Below are 16,630 nucleotides of genomic sequence, written 5' to 3'. Positions count from 1 at the left end.
ACTAGGCTCATTAAGAGTGAGAGCTGGAAAAAACTGCAGGATGGAGTCTGCGTGTGCCTCCTGGCTGAGATGTTCAGCTGTATTTTTCCTTGTGAAAGGAAAACTATCCCTGCACCATGAAAGCAATAAACATAGTGGGAATACTGGTCAGCAACTCAATGGATACTATTTCCAATAACCCCATAGTTAGTAAGTACTCAGATACAGTAATTGTTACAAATAACCAAACCACCAGAGAAAGATTTCCATGTTATCTCTACCCATACCTACATAAAATACCAGTTTGTACAAATCCAAAGAATGTGAGGTTAAAGCTAATGGGCAAGCTTTGTTGAGCATCTCAAAAATCAAATTAACTGCAATCAAATTCATGGCACAACTCAGGGTTCATTTCATTACTATCAGAAAATTCAATCTCTGAAATCTTACAATATTAAGCTAAAGTAATGATCTTTCTGTTAAAGTTCTCTCTTTTTTCATTTTAAGGTGAAAAAAAGCTGGCATGCCTGGGGAAGGTGAGGGTGATGATTCCCAGTAGATACTAGTGAAAGCTTGGCAAACGTTTAATCAATTATTGTTATATAAAGAAAAGGAGAAAAACCCCAAACATCCTTTCAAATACACACTCAAAGACATGTTGCATTACAAATTCTGCCTCTTGCATCTATTTCTACATCATGCTTTTTCCTGCACAAATGCATATATAAGCACAAACACACATGCATAGTAGGCATATACATATTTAAATTCAAAATATAAATCCATGAGGGAGCTAGTTACATCTGCTCATTGCTGCAATAACTAATCATATCTCTGTGCTGTACTGCAGGTGGGAAAAGTCAGAAGTTCATTACATTAAATTCAGGCATTTCCCTTTTTTAATGAAGCTGCATTTTTGGTTTATTTCACAATATGCACTCTTTAACCTTCCTGCAAGACCTAGCTGTAGAATACTCACTGCAATTTCAGACTCCTCTTTTATCCCTCCTCTTCAAGGTTTCCAACTAGGTTTCTCTGCGTGAGTCAAGTGCAGTTTTAATAAGGCAGACGAGGCAGGGCTTCTCAACTGCTTTTGATAGAGGTGAGGTGGTCAGCTCTTTATTGACTTTCTGCAGTACTGCAGCTACAGACCGTACAGACAATCTTGCTTTATGAGCATGCACCAGGCAGGAGGAAATTGGCCTGGAAATTTCCAGCCAGCAATGTTTGATGCACTGCTTGAAAAGCTGCACAATGTGCATATAAAGGAAACTAGGGACAGCCTTTTTCCTTGTTGTTGTTTCTAAACCATCAGGCTGCAGTTGCTACATGTACCTAGGAAAGCCTGCTCAGGAGCCATTTTAAGAATTAATATGTCTCAGGAAAAGGAAAGAAAACAACGCTGGTTATTTTGTGCACATTAGAGAGTGCTGCATATCAAAGATCCTTTTATAAAAACACTTGGAGAAATCACATGGGAGGTAATAACCCACTGAATTATTTTACTGTCCTTTGCTTGTGCAGGCAGCCACAGCACATCCACACCGTATGCAGTGCACAGCTGCACTGATATACACACATCCTCACAAGGGGATGTGGAAAAAAGGAAGCAATCACGGGCTGGTATCATGTACTATTAAGGTTTTATTGGTACCAGCATGGAGCAACTGCATCACTAATTAATGGATGCACACAGGCTACACACATCCTTCCAATCAAGTGGCAATAAACCCAGGTAGCCCTCTTCACTCTCATACATACATTACTTGAGCTATTTACCCTACTCCTTGTTTTTCTGGACTGCACATTCCCCTCTTCTCTCACTATCCCACATCTACACCAGCAAGGCACATCCTTGAATTCTGCTCTGATACAGGGGAGATGAAGGTCCATGGCCCCATTCATTAGCTTCCCACATGGTGCCACTGGACCAAGTTTGTAACAGCACACGGGGTTCAAACTACGCAGACAGGAGCTTTGGAACCCTCCCCCAGAGATGTGTTCACAGATGCCGACACAAAAATAACCATTAACATCAGGTTTGACATCTCTCTGTGCCTCTTCGACTCCCTGCCCAAGGGGGACAACATCCTCCTGCCCCAGGGGCGCACAGCAATGGTGAACAGATCAAAGACAGCAAGAAGGTTCGGACACTTTGGGGATGGCAGCCCTACAAAAGCCAGAACAGACTTTAGTCCCTACAAAAATGAACCCACATGGGGCTGCCCACCCCAGCTTGCACCCAGCTGCAGCAGCACCGCTCTGCCAAGGACTGAGGGAGCCAGGTCCCACCTCCTGCTGCAGCACCACACCTGAGCAGCCAGCACTGCTGCAAGGTACGCAGCACAGGTTCACTTCTTTCAGCTAATTGCAAAGCTCATGGGGATTCTGAAAATAAAGCTATACACACAGAGACTGAAAAACCTTACAACTACTGTGCTCCTATCAGAGAATATACCCTTACTGCAAGCAAGACTTAACTATGTGCTTAAATTCTACTGACTTCAGGGGACATAAGGATTTGCTTAACTTTCATTATACCAGCCATTTGTTTTACAGTTACCTGGATAATGCCTTGCCTTTTCATGTACAGCACAGAGCTCCTTCCACAGTAGGGTATTACTTCTTACACATAAATGGAATAGCAGGTAGAAATTGAGGCACTGTTAGCTAGCTACCTGAAAAACATGGACAATGACAGGCAGATGATTTTGCTGCACGCTGCAATGCTATCTGAGTGCTCCTGAATTTTCACCTGTGAGATAAGCATCAGTAAACAGCTACAACATAGTCCTTAAAGAAGGACAACAAAAGGACAGTAACCCACAGCAAAGAACATTTCCATACTGTGTTCTGCATTTTATTTTTAAAAATGCAGCTACAGGGAACAGACATCCTGTGAAATAACAGATGTTAGAATCTCACCGCTATAATTCAGATGACCTTGCTGAATTAGAAAGCTCAGCACAAGATAAATGTCCACTTTCTCTCCTCACTGCCTGCCTTGAGCAGGGAAGGGCTGTGCTGGTGTTTAGTTATCTGTTTCCTCCCAGTTCCCCATCTGCAGGTCCCCAAAGTCTGTTCTGACAGCACTTCAGCTAGTTTTTTCAAATCAGATGCTGCTGACATCATGAACCTTATGAATTTTCTTTGCTGACAGGGATTAGATACTGCTTCACTTTAACCCCCCAAACTGGCAGAAGCTGGAGACTGGCCTGGACCTGCTGCCAGTTTGTGCTCGGGCTCTACTCCCAGTAGGCAAGAGATGCTCAAGGCTTCTGGACAGTCATATGCAATACATTGATTTAATCAAAATTGCATGCCAGTCTCACTCTTTAAAGCAAAACACAAACAGCAAACAATTAATTATTGCTTTAATTCTTAAGATCTTTTCTTTAATTCTTAAGATCTTAAGATCTGCATGTGTTCAAAATACTCTAAGAGAAGAAACAGACCGGCATTGTCTTTCGGTCTTTTGCTGGTGGCAAAGCAGATTATTCCTATCATGTTCTGCAGGGGTGCTGTCAAATGCTGTTTCAGGCTATGGGCCAAAACCTACCCCCAGCCCATGTGCTCAGATCCCACTGGCATCAATGATATCTCCACCGTGGACTGACAGTAGTAAATGGGCAGAGATGTGCTGGCTGCTCAAATAGCACGATCTATGTGCTGAATAATTCATTTTAAACTGTTGCACAGATGTCAAAATGTTATTGCTGATTTCTAGCCAGCAGAATGGGCGTTTCTTCTCCTGATATGAGTGTGTCACTGCCTGTAATGCCAGAGAAGACTTGGGGGATGTCTCAGCCAGACAGCAAAGCCCATACATGGCATGCCTGTGAACATGCAATTAAAATGATCACTTAAGGCCACCTTTCACTCTCCTTATTAGGATTCTCCTGCAGATGCACCCCACCCATCGCCTTCAACAAGTTTCAAAAAAGCAGCTCAAAACATGGCACGGTCACATATGTTTGAGGGTACTCTCCATCAATCACTTCAGCCCTTTGGATTTTTGCTGAAGTCCCATGGAAAAACTCTAAGTACAAACAACTTAAGAGTCACGGATGAGTGTGGATAACAAAATTAATCCAGACAAACAAAAAATAAACCCTTTCCTCTGTAAAGGGGAACAAATAAATGTATCCTACAGAGTTTGCCAGCCTAGCCATGGAGAGAACTCTATGGTACAAGCCAAAAATCCTCCTCCTCTCCAAAATCAAGGAAGAAAAAATGAGTTTTTCTGTGTTTCTCCTTTCACTAAACCTAGAGCAGCCAATATGGTGCACTCCAACATTTTCTGGGCACTGGCTTCCCCAGCCAGGTGGGCTCAGCTGCTGATGGCCAGCAGCCACTTCCAGAGTGAGGTGGGAGTCCTGTGTGAAGGTGGGCTGGGGTGGCTTGGGTGATGGGAGAAGTGGAAGGGAAATGGGAGAGATCCGAGAGTCACGGGTTTTGAACTGAGGTCAGAGACCAGGGATCTCGGACACAAATCAAACAAGCACATGCACCCTAGGCCAGCCCAGGAGCATTGCTACTAGGGATGTGTCAGCTGAAAAGTGGGATTTTTCATGCTCCTAGATGGGCTTCTTCACGTCTGCTGGTCTGTGTGGAAACAGACCTAGGTTTAATGAGGTCTAATTTGTTTCAAATCCACAGGTTTCTTTTTAATAATTAACAATCCCCATCACTCAGCAAAGTCATTCCTTAGCCCTGACTACTTGCTATTAGGAACGAAATTTACTGTGAAATACTGTTAAAAGGTGGAAAGCAAGTGACATAATTCACATTTTAATTAAAAAATATATATATCACACGAAGCCGGAGCCATAGAAGGAATAATAACTGAATAAGCCTAAAAAACCCCCACTCCAACCCAACACCTACTCTTCCCTATTACCCACTTTATTCTTGTCATGCTATTTGAATTCCTCTAATTGACTTCTCTTACTGGATGCTCTATGCCCAAACCATATTTCTCGCTCTGCGATTCCAGGAACTAGAGAATGTGTCGGCATCATTACCATGAGCATTACACACCCTCACACACAAGGGTCCAGGAACTACAATTAACACATTAAGAAATAATAACTGCCAAGGGAGCAACAGAAGATAAACAGCATGGAGCTGATGTAGCAAGAATTCTGCTTGGGAAAGGGCTGTCTCTTGGGTAACGGGCAAGGGAGAGGAATTGAAGCGCCGTGCAGCACCGCCCATTTACCAGAGAAAACCCCAAAACCAGTTGAGCTGTTCACACATTAATTTCTTGAAATTTAATTTCACTAAAGGTATTGCTGGCTTCAAACTAGATTTCAAAGAAATCTGAAGGCTCAAAGAAATAATAATCATGTCCTGTTCCAAAGTTTAAAATTGGTATATGTTTTCTGGTATTTGAAAACCTGCCCTGAAGTGCCGTGTGTCTGTCATTTTCTTGTTCTTTTACAGTAGAAGTGAGAAATACTTATTTCTTTTACCTATACATTAAGATATATTTATAAAAAAATAACAAAAATATCTTTTCCCTGCTTGTGAATATCTATTTTTATGATTGCCTGGGGTTCTTTTTTATTTGGCTAGTTTGTTTGGGTTTTTTTTTCATAAATTTTAATAATTGAGCCATGTTCCCAAGGGTTTTTAATGAAAAAAAATTTAGATTCCAGAGTCTTTTATTTAAAGCTTCCACTCTGAGAATGTTTTGTGCGAGTAGTCCTGCAGAAGCTGCACAACAAAAGCCTGCAAGAGCGTGCCAACCATGTGGATACCTATCTGTCTTCACCACCGCAACCAACAGAAATCATGGAGCACGCTGCTCCCTTTGGGCATCCGTCTTGGCTTTAGCTGCTGCTTTCAGGTGGACCAGCCAAAGGCCTTAATACTTTTCAGTGAGATTAGGAGCCGAAGGAACACGATGGCACAGGCGAGGTTTATGAAATGCTTTGTCTCGCCTCTCTCCCACCTTGGGGCTGCACAGTCACAGAAAACCCAACAAAAATATCGCCGCTAAAATAACATCCTTTCCTACATTCACCCAAATCCCCGTGCAGGAAAAGGGAGGCAGAAGAGGCACAGACACACAGGGTAGGATTAGCTGCTCTGCTCAAGCCACCTTTTGGAGAGAAGGGCGCTGCCTGTGACCCACGTGGGGCTCGGGCGCGGGGTTTCTGCGACAGGCGTGATCCCCCTCTGCCCCCACGCACGGCTCATCAGCCAGCTCAGACATTTCAGCAAATCACATGGCACTTTGTAAAAACGTAATTGTTTTTATTTTCCAATTTTCCGTGTTTTGTGTAGAGTGCTGCTGTGTTCAAGCGAAGTGAATAAAAGCATAAACAGCAAGCACCATCTGGAGAACATTCTTCCAGCACGCTGAGAAATAGCAGCCGCCTGTGCGCTACCTGCTATAAATAAATGTCATTAAAAAATGTCCAAAAAATTGTTTGTTCCTATTTGACGGAACTGTAGTCAGATAAAATCTTCCTTAACCCTGTCTTCAGGTACCCAACACCTTCACAGAAAAAATCTCCAAACAGATGTAGATATTTGTCTCTCTTTATGTTAATATGGGAATTACTAACAGAACAGCAACCCTACGCGTTATTCTAGTAACACAACAGAGGTTGCAACTTAAGTGTAACACGTGAACAAAGCACTGAAAATTCAAATGCTTTTTAAACTGTACCAGGTTCACAACAGGGAGATATCTCTCAGCCCACTAGCAAGAGAACAGGCAAAATTATTCATTCTTTCTCCAAACTGATAGTGTATCAGTTTGGAGGGGAAAAAAAATACCAGAAAGTCCATAATTTATTTTCAGTCTACACAAAGCCACATCTCCCTCTCTGCTGACAAAATACAGACTAAGCTGGCTGTGGGGCTGTGATGAGGCTCTGCAAAGGGTCAGAGTTTGCTGTGTTTGTTCAAACACCACAATTAGAGCTATGCAAATAAAGGAATTGTTTTCTGTAGTGGCAAGGCTGGGGTAAAAAATTAAAAAGAAATATTTGGGTTGAGTGATTTAAAAACTATTTTGGTAAAATGAAAAAAATGAAACTGTTCTACTCAGATGCAACTCAGAATCCATTCAGTTTGAAATGAGAAATACATTTTCACACTGGAACAAAGCAATTGTCATTTTTCCTTCCTTTTTTTTTTTTTTTTTTTTTTTGTCAAACAAACATCTTCAGCACCCAGGAAGGGATGCTTAGGAGAGCTTGCTGCTTCTTGGGGAGGGAGGAGATTTGCCTACCCCTTATCCCAGCCTTGGACACACCTCATGCTGTTGTGCAGGGGCAGGGCTGAGTGCTGCATCCTTCTCCCTTGAGGAAGCTGCTGCCAGCCCTCCTCTTCCCCACGCTCTGCTCTGGGCAGCTGCCCTGCCCAGGGAGCCCAAGGGAGGCAGGTGGAGGTGGGCATGGGAACAGCAGCACTGCCTTTTCTTGGCTCCAAGGGCTCAGGCACAGCTGGCACTGGGTGGGTGACTCTTCCCAGAGTGACACAGCCCTCGTGGCCCACACGAGGCTGGGGTGTGCTCTGGGATACAGCATGGGGCTGAGTGTCTAGAGGCTGACACAGGACACAGTCTGAAGCCTCCCTGATGAGCCACTAGCCACCAGTAGGAAGAAGGATTTGGAGAAATTTTAGTGGTTTTCACCCTTATTTTAAACCCTCCTTATATTGGCAGATGTCATGAAGTGAGAGGAGCGAATCTGTCTTGTTCAATAGCGTCCACAAAAACAGGCTGGGTCCCTCTCACGAGAGAGTGGCTGAGATTCCTGAGGCACAGGGCACATCACCAGCACAGCCACCCACCATCCTGCAAGGGCAAGAGTGGAAGTGACGGACATAAACCAGATCCAGCCCTTCCCTGGAGTTACGGCGCTTTGTTCAAACCCAAAGCTGTTGAACGCTGGTGTGGTCGCAGAGCAGCTCTGCTGAAGCCTTGCTTTTGGCCAGGACTGGCCACCATTCCCACTGGAAGCAAAGGCATCATTCCCACCGTATTTTATCCTCTGCTTTCATAGGGACACAATGTGCAAGGAACTGCATGAATAGGGATGAGGGTCCAGTCCCTTCCCTGATGAAATCATCATCTCAAACATAGCAAGGGCAGGAAATGATAACGTGGTTAGGGTTCTCATTAGCCATGTTTTCCTAATATTTACATTTTAGCTACTTTTATTTACAGAGTCCACTCACACTAGTTAAATTATATACTTTGCAAAAGAATACAAAGGCTGTCTGGAAGTGAATACACTGAACTACTGATTTTTTTTAGGATAATAATGATGATTATTGTGATTAACCAGCCTTGATGAATAAGATTTTGCCAGACCAGGTGGAGGGAAGGCAGGTGGTGGGAGCATGGCTGTCTGTCCATGCAAGCACGCATGCATGCGTGCGTGTGTATGGGGGGGAGGGTTGTTCTTTGTTTTGTTTTTGCCTTTGGTCAAATTCAAACAATGTGCAGTAATAAGAAGTAAATGTCATTTTCCTCCCATCCATCTTAATTTGGCATCCATTTTAAAGCTTACCTTTGACCTTTTAAAATGTTAATACACTTAAGCAGATATAAAAAACACAAAGCTCCTGGAAAAATTAATCACACCATATCATGATGCTGGTCTAAAAATGTAACATCAGTTGTTTTCCTATTTAAAGAAACATTTGTCCAGTACAGCAGCAGTAACTATGCTACAATTACCTATTATTTCCTTTTCAAACAAATAACCACATTAAATGCTACAGCAAAACCCTTTCAGCATCACCAGCACAACCTACAATGAATCGGTTTTGTTGAGTAACTGCCTAGAATCACGGAAAGGGTCCTGAAATGGACCTTGAGAAGTGTCCTAGCCCATCCCTCAGCCCCAGGCAGGGCCAGCTAAATCTAAACCATTCTTGACAGGAAACCTTATTTAGATTTCCTTTAAGTAGCAGCCTTAACTAGAACAGGAGAAAATTGCAAAATTCAAAATATATAATATATATGCATACATGAAAATAATTTATATATGAGTATTATGTATGTATACGAAAATACAAAGAGACAACCCTGATCTAAATGATAAGTCTCCCTCCTCTGACCACTTCATACCCTCTAAGAGTCCAAAACAGGAAACTCTAATAAAAACACCTCCTTCCTTTTTAAAAATAAAAGGCTGCTCAATTGAGAACCTCACCTCCTTGGAAATGCAGGGGCATCTCTTCTCAAGAAAATCAGAATTATCAGGTCCCAAAATATTTGGGTCTTTATGCTGCAAAGAGCTCTTCAGTTCCACCAAAAAGCAAGTACAAATTAAGAGTGCTGACCAGCCTTTCCAGTAACCAAAGTGAGTGTAAGACGTCTGCAGCCTGTTTGTGATCAAGGGCATCCTCCTCGTCTCCTGACCTAATCAGTTCTGGTGGGAGGCTGCACTAGGTCCCTTCAGGACAGGCACTGCACAGCTCTGAGGTTACATGCTGTGAAAGTGGGAATCCATGGCACACAGCCCTAAGCTGCTTCCATTTTTCTGTCAGCAGCACTCATGGCATCCAAACTGATGGATACCCCCATCAATTTAATACCCCCCTTCAGAGGACAGAAAGCTGCGGTGACAGCCAAAACACATCCTAAAAGAAGTGATGATTTCATAGCTAAACACAGCTGTTACACAAGGATCTAAAAAAATCAGTTTGGGACCTAAACATCAAACTCAAACCAAAGGCAGATGCATTTTCTTGATGAGCAGGGAAGAAAATTCCTTGCATCTGTTTTCTTCCACCTACCAGCATTACTTTGGTTGTAGCGCAATTGGAGCGTGGTCAAGCAGTTTTCTGCAAAATGAAAATGAACACAAGCTCAGGCACAGGGGTGTGGGGAGATGTGAGATACTGAGCTTGGCACCACCAGTCCTGTGAGAACAGCCCTCGATGTACCCTGCACACACAATGCAGCAGAGCTGTAACGCAGAGCCCAGTTTCTTCTGTCACAGCAGCTTTGTGAACGCACCCTAAGCATACATGGCTTCTCCAGACACGAAAAGGCAAGAGGTAACTCCATCCATCCCCCAGGGACCAGAGATGAATTACAGGAATGTCACATGAGAACAGACAGGCTCCTTCTTCTAGGATCTGCTTCTGTGCTCCTACTTCCTTCTGGCCTCCCCTCAGCATCCCACAGCCTGCAGAGCAAGCTTTGGCTACATCAGAAGTCCTCTTCCCCCACCTTTCTGCAGGGCAGACCTCCTGGCTGAGAGCTGCCTCAGACCTCCAGCCCCATCACCAAGGCTGGAGATGAACGCATCTATTATTCAGACAGTGATGCCTGACTTCTTGGTTAAGAAAATCCTGATTAAAAAACAATGTGTTGCCCTTCCTGTTTGCTTTGCAGTGGCCCTGTGTAGATCTAGCTCTACAGCAAGTGATCCATCACCAACAATCAGAAAGATGTGTATCATGCAAACACAAAAATACTTCACATTTCACTTTATTTTCTGTGTCTTCCATTCTCATTGCCCATCTATTCCAGTGTTCATTATCTTTTCTTTAACCTGATTATTATAGATATATATGGAACACCTAAAAGTATTCTTTTAACCGAGGACCATTTTGTGCAATACTGCCCCATAAGCTTCAAAGACCATCAAATTTAAAAGAAAATAAACACAATGAATTCACATTTCTTACTTTGTCAGTCCCAACCCTTTATTTCTTGATTTTTTTGCTTACATGCCACAGAATGTACATGTGCCTTTGTCACATTGTTTGTGAACAGTTTATTCACCATATTCTGATAATCACAGACTAGAACTTCAGTAATATTCCTCTAGTTAATTAGTTTATTCACCAGATTAATAACTGATGAGCTACACAGATTAATAACTGATGAGCTACAAAAAGTTGCTATTGTCTGAGTCAGTCACCAAGTAACTAACTTGGCCATTCAGGCAGGGAGAAGTTTTCTTTTCTGAAAGGTGACAACTAGCTATGTAATGACTTCTATTATTTTCACAATAAACTCAGAGAAAATAGGACACTGCAGCTAGAAAAACACAGAAAGAGAAATTAGCTGCTACTGTCATTAAGGATTCAGAGACTGATAAAGAACAGTTGGTGCAATGCAGCTGGAGAGGCTTTTCAGAGTAAAGTGATTATTCTCTGGCCATTAACAAATTATTTTTTCCTGGACTGAAAGACCTGCACTCGTCCAAATAATCTGGCTTTGCTACGAGGAGCACACTGACTGCCAGGGCAGGCAAGAGCCATTGCCCTCTTGGCCCTCCTGGTGGCCACTACACTTCCACCTCTTTGTTTCCATGCCACAGGAAAAGCACAGAATAATTAGAAGGCTGAAGCACATACAGACATTGGAAAGGAGACTGGTTTTCAAAGTTAGCCTGACCAAATGCATTTGGAGCTGCACCCGGAATGTTCAGGGACCTGCCCTTAGCAGCCCCACTGAAGCTTAGTGAGGAGTCACAGCAAACTTCCCTCACCTCTCCTGTCAATCAGAGCTCACCCCCAGTCATCAGCTCAAAGACAGCACAAAGATAAGACATCTGGGGACACAGTCAGCCAGTCCTGAGGCTTGCTCTGTCATCTCTGTGCCTGCTGTGGGGGAGGTGGGGGGGACCCAAACCCACACCCAGCTTGTCCTCCAAGTCAACAGCGGATGCCTGCTTCTTGCTGTAGTGGCTGCTCTCTAGCCACTCCAAAGGGAGTGGGAGCAATACAGAGACCTGGAAGCTGCTAAGCTGAAGGACACCTTTTTTCTGAAGAGCGTGGAGGAAACAGGAGACCTACCCCAGACTCTTCGTTTAATTCTTGAGAACATTTAGCCCTCTGATATATTAAAGAAGCATTTCCAAACAACTAAATGCGCAAACTGAGATCAGTGATGAGTGGTGTTCTTCTCAGGTCCATACTGGGCCTGGTATCCTTTAATAACTTTATCAATGACACAAACAGTGGGATCAAGGGCACCCTCCACTCTTGTGAGACCCCGCCTGGAATACTGCATCCATCTCTGGGTCCTCAGCAAAGGCAAGACATGGACTTTTTGGAGCAGGTCCAGAAGGAGGGCCATGAAGATGATCCGAGGGTTGGAGCACCTCTCCTATGAGGACAGGCTGAGAGAGCTGGGGCTATTCATCCCGGAGAAGAGAAAGCTCCAGGAAAACCTTACGGCATCTTCCAATACCTAACGAGGACCGCCAGGACAGACTACAGGGACAGATGTAGCAGGGCTGTTTGCAGATGTAGATTTTAGCAGGGCCTGTTGCAATGGACAAGGGGTAATGGTTTTAAACTAGGGTCAATTTAAACTGGACATAAGGAACAATTTTTTTTACTGGGAGAGTGAGGAGACACTGCAGCTTGCCCAGAGAGGCGGCAAATGACCCATGCCTGGAAACATTCCAAGTCAGGCTGGACAGGGCTCTGAGCAACCTAACCTAGTTGAAGATGTCCCTGCTTACTGCAGGGGGGTTGGACTAGATTACCTGTAAGGTCCCTTCTTATCCAACTATTCCATGATTCTGTTAACTAGGAAATACAAAAAGATGCTGGAAACAGGTCCTGCTCAGAGGGATCCAGTCACTAACACCCAAAGCCAGCAGTTGACTGTGGAGCTGAAGCTTACATAAGGGTCCCCAGGACACCCAGCCATCCTGCAGCTGTGATCCTGTAAACTCATGTTGCATCCATGTTACAGCACTGCTCTGTACACCAAAGGACAGCATGGACAGAACTGGGTGGGGGTGGGAAAAAAGGAGAGCCAGAACTAACAAGCTACATTAAATCACCCAGCAGAGCAGCTCCTCCACAGAGTGGCCTATTTACAGAGTAGCTCGGTGCCCTGGGAGGGATGGGCAAACCCAGGGAAGGAAATTCCCTAGGAGAACTGAGACAGGCTAACAAAGATCCACACAGCCTAGGACCTCTCACACAGCCACCTCCTTTTTGAAATCTAGAGTCTGCTGGGAGGATTTAGGCCTACAGCTTTGAACATAACATAAGGAAAACTTTTTCATCCTGAAAACAGACTGTGAAACTCAAGCAATGCTGGGAAGTGTTTTACTGTATTATTATTCTGTAGATGCTGTTTCTGGAGGCAGGACCCAGCACAGCCTGATCTCAAAACAAAGCCATCCGTGGCTAGTGCCTCACATCACCAACCATCTCCTTCCTCTTGAAATAAAATAAAATAAAAGCAAGTACCCCCATAAATCATTGATCCATCCCAGTTTCATAACAAGAATATTTGTCAGCTCCCATTTTACGTCCCTTTCTCTGGCTGCCTGCTCTACAAAGCCACCATTTCAGCTGCCTGTGCATACAGACCAGCAAGCACACAGCACCACAACAGCTCCCACACTCCCATCCTCCTGCCTGCAGAGAGGATGGCCACCTCTCTTCCACAAACCCTCACCTGCACTGCCATAGATTTTTCAGAGGATTCTTAAAAATATATTTTTTTTTCTTTTTATCAGTAGCTCTGGAGCACCCATCAGAGGTACTTGAGCTACTGTAACAATCACATGATTTATGTAAAAGTAATTGAGGTTAAACTATCTGCCACATCAAACTTCACATTTGGCCCCATCTTTAGGACCTAGAAACATCTGAAATAAATAAAGCCATGTGTCATTTAACAGGGTCTGGGCTTAATTAGGATCATTCTGGATTTTATGGGAAAAGCTTTGTCCTGGCAGCTTTACATAGCTACTCTATCACTTGTAAGGTTATCTGCTTTTTTTTTTTTTTTTCCTTTAGTACCTACATCAAAATACTTTTCCACACAGCTTTTCCTTTTTTTTTTTCCATCCTCCAACCAGCCGGATGACAACCACTCCTTATCTCTGGCTGTCTTCCATGCTAAAATAAGAATGCCGTTGTTACGCCGAGGAGCTGCACCCTTCCACCTCCGTTCCCTCCCAACCAGCACGCAGCTGGCTGCGCAGGAGTGCCCGAGCTTCCATTTTCTGGTCATTTTTCTGGGACACTGTTGCAATTTACCCTTTAACTGTAATTTCTATTTCTAAATCACACCGGGCCTCTCGTGCCATGCGTTTTGTAGCCTCAAGGGCCAGTCTGTGTCCTGAAGAGCTGGTGATGCTCAGCCCATTGCCAGTGCCACTGCTTCCCGAGTCGGAGGCTGGCTGACACGAGGGCCAGCACGCAGCCAAACCCAGCTCGAAGGACACCGGGCGATTCCATCAGCAGCAGAGAATTACTGGATTAGAAGAGGGGCAGGATTAGAGATTGATGAGTTGCTGTGAGGCTGCTACATCTGTATGATTGGCTCCAGCAGCAGTATTTGAATGTCAAACAGTGTCCCCTTGGAGCAGAGAGGTACCACCTACCTTGGGTTTCAGGCTGCTGTGTGCAAGGCAGCTGGTGGAAAGTGAGGGGTTTGAGCTGGGATCTGAACAGACAGCCCTGTACAGATGAGACCTTGGCAGGTCAGGCAGAGATGAGGAGAGAGGGAAACATGGAATGATTTGCCCACAGCTACACTGGCAGTTTGAGTCAGAGGCAGAAACGGGAGCCAGATTTAAAAAAAAAAAAAAAATTAGTTCCTCATGCAGGAGATGAGCCAGCAGCCTTTGTTACATCTAAATGCATTTTTCCCCCTGTAATTCATACTGCTGCAGGCTCTGCACAGTGAACTCAAGCATCCTGAAGTTGCAGGGTGCTCAGTGTGACCTGCTGATTGCACGTGCCAAGCCCCCTACGCAACCAGCTCCATTCTCCAGTCCATGCCTACAATGCAATCCGTGCACGTTGCAAAAGCTTAACACTTGCTTTTTTTTTTTTTTTTTTTTTTTTTTGGTAGGAAGTGACCAGGACCCTGCAAAATCCATCACTGAGGTGATTTCCAGCCTGACCCAGATAGCTCTGGCTGCTGGATTGCCTCCAGAATTTAGTGTATACACAGGAACTCAGCAGCACTCTCCAGTCAACTCAAAGAGTTATCCCTTCTTCAAATTTGGCTTCAGTCATTGCTGGAGGTAAAAGAGACTTCAGCTTCCCCTACTGGAGCTCCTTACAGAAATACTATAAAATTCATCAAAGACGCCAAGGACAAAATAATGAGGATGCATTAATTGATCAGGCTGCTCTAGCAGAGTGGTGCAGGAAACCACCCTGCCTATCAGCAGCCTCCTCTGCTAGTTACTGTAGTTACATCTGATTAACCGGGGCACTCACAGCGTCATGAAATGGAAGGAAAGGCTTTTCAAATTTACATATTAAAAAAAACTGAGGTGTGCTGATTTCTGTCCTGTGGAGTGTTTCAGACATAACATTAGTAATCAGCAGCGTATTTGTAAGGAAATCTTTACTTTGAATGCTAAGCCGATTTGCTGATGATAAATGACATGAAAGGTTACTTAGAAAAACATTTCCTCATCAAGTTTAAACGGAAAATACCTGAAGAATTAATGGGCAACCAGATACTCTTTCCTCTTTAACAATACACCCCCATTAGAGAATATATATACTTTGGATCCCTCATTTGAATGATTTTTCTCTTTAGAAAAATAATTCTGATGGACAACGTGCAAGAAAACTACCATCAACAGCGGTAAATAAACCAAAGCCGAACCAATCTTTGAAAAAAGAGGTGAGTTGGGGGTGAAATGAGAGAAGGAGAATGACTGCCCTGCAACTCCTGCCCAGGGCGCTTGCACCCTGCAGCATCCCCCCGGAGGGATGCAGAACTTCTGGAGCACGACACTTCACCCTGGCATCCACCGCCACGTACGCCCGGACCGCTGCGACGCCGGCGCAGATGACCCACGCCCCGCGACAGCCTCATCCAGAAAAAGCCATTAAGGGAGCCGCAGGTGACAGTCCATCCGCCGGGCAGACTTCGCCACGAAGCCGGGCGACAGCGGGAGGAATTTCTGCCCCAACTTCGGAAGGGTAAATTCTCCTCCTGCTTCTCGCCTGTGACCGGCTACGCGAGGGACCCCAAATCATCCCATTACCGCCCATCTTGAAATCCATCCCGCACGTTTCCAATCTCCTCTCCCCGGAGCGCGGAGCGGGCGCCGACCGCCGCCGTGGCCGTGCCGTGCGTGCGCTGCCGCCCGCGGGGCAGGAGCCGCGGGGGGCGCAGGCCTGCCATTGTCGAAGGGCGGGGGTGGGGTGGGTGGCTCTGCTCGTGCGGTCACGGTCTCGCCCCGTCCCTTTCCCCGCCGGGTCCCTCGGCGCCCCCCCACCGCCGCAGCCCCACCACCGGGACAACCCGCACAAAGCCGCCGCCGCCACCGCCGGGATCTCGCTGCGCCCGCTCGGCGCCACCAGAAACAATAGTCACGGGCCGAAGCGGGGACCGCGGGGCCGCCGCCCTCCCCACGGTACCGCAGCGCCCGGCCGCCGGTGGGAAGAAGGCTTGGGGGGGTGGGATTCCCGCAAAACGCCGCCGCCCGGCCAACCTGTCACCGCTCCACCCGCGCTGGGCTGTCGGTGCGCATCCGCTCCGAGGCACCTACCTCCGGTGGAGGGTGCGGCAGCCCCGAGCTGGGCTCCATGGGGCCGCAGCCGCCGCCCGCTCTGTCAAGCGCGGCCGCCGCCGCCGGGGACGCGCCGCCCTGCCCTGCCCGGTACCGCGTCCCGCTCCCCCCGCGCCGGGCGGGCCGGGCCGGGGCGGGGCCTGTCTTCCATG

General features: G+C 45.7%; 1 protein-coding gene across 2 annotated transcripts in view; it reads right to left on the bottom strand.

The window, feature by feature from the left end:
• RAI2 (retinoic acid induced 2) overlaps positions 1 to 16,587 on the bottom strand; it is a 43,641-nt gene extending 27,054 nt beyond the window's left edge. The window contains exon 1 of one of the 2 annotated variants that reach the window (XM_041399898.1): positions 16,458 to 16,587. The gene's annotated coding sequence lies outside the window, so the exon portion shown is untranslated. Of the gene's footprint in view, positions 1 to 15,950; positions 16,079 to 16,457 lie in introns of those variants that run through there. The other variant, XM_041399899.1, reaches the window with a different exon arrangement.
• Positions 16,588 to 16,630: the final 43 nt, after the last annotated feature.

This window comes from Onychostruthus taczanowskii, unplaced genomic scaffold (genome assembly GCF_017590055.1).
Source record: "Onychostruthus taczanowskii isolate IOZ18803 unplaced genomic scaffold, ASM1759005v1 scaffold17, whole genome shotgun sequence".
NCBI lineage: Eukaryota > Metazoa > Chordata > Aves > Passeriformes > Passeridae > Onychostruthus > Onychostruthus taczanowskii.
Note: the sequence above shows the minus strand (reverse complement) of the source record. Positions and strands in the feature narration are given on the sequence as shown.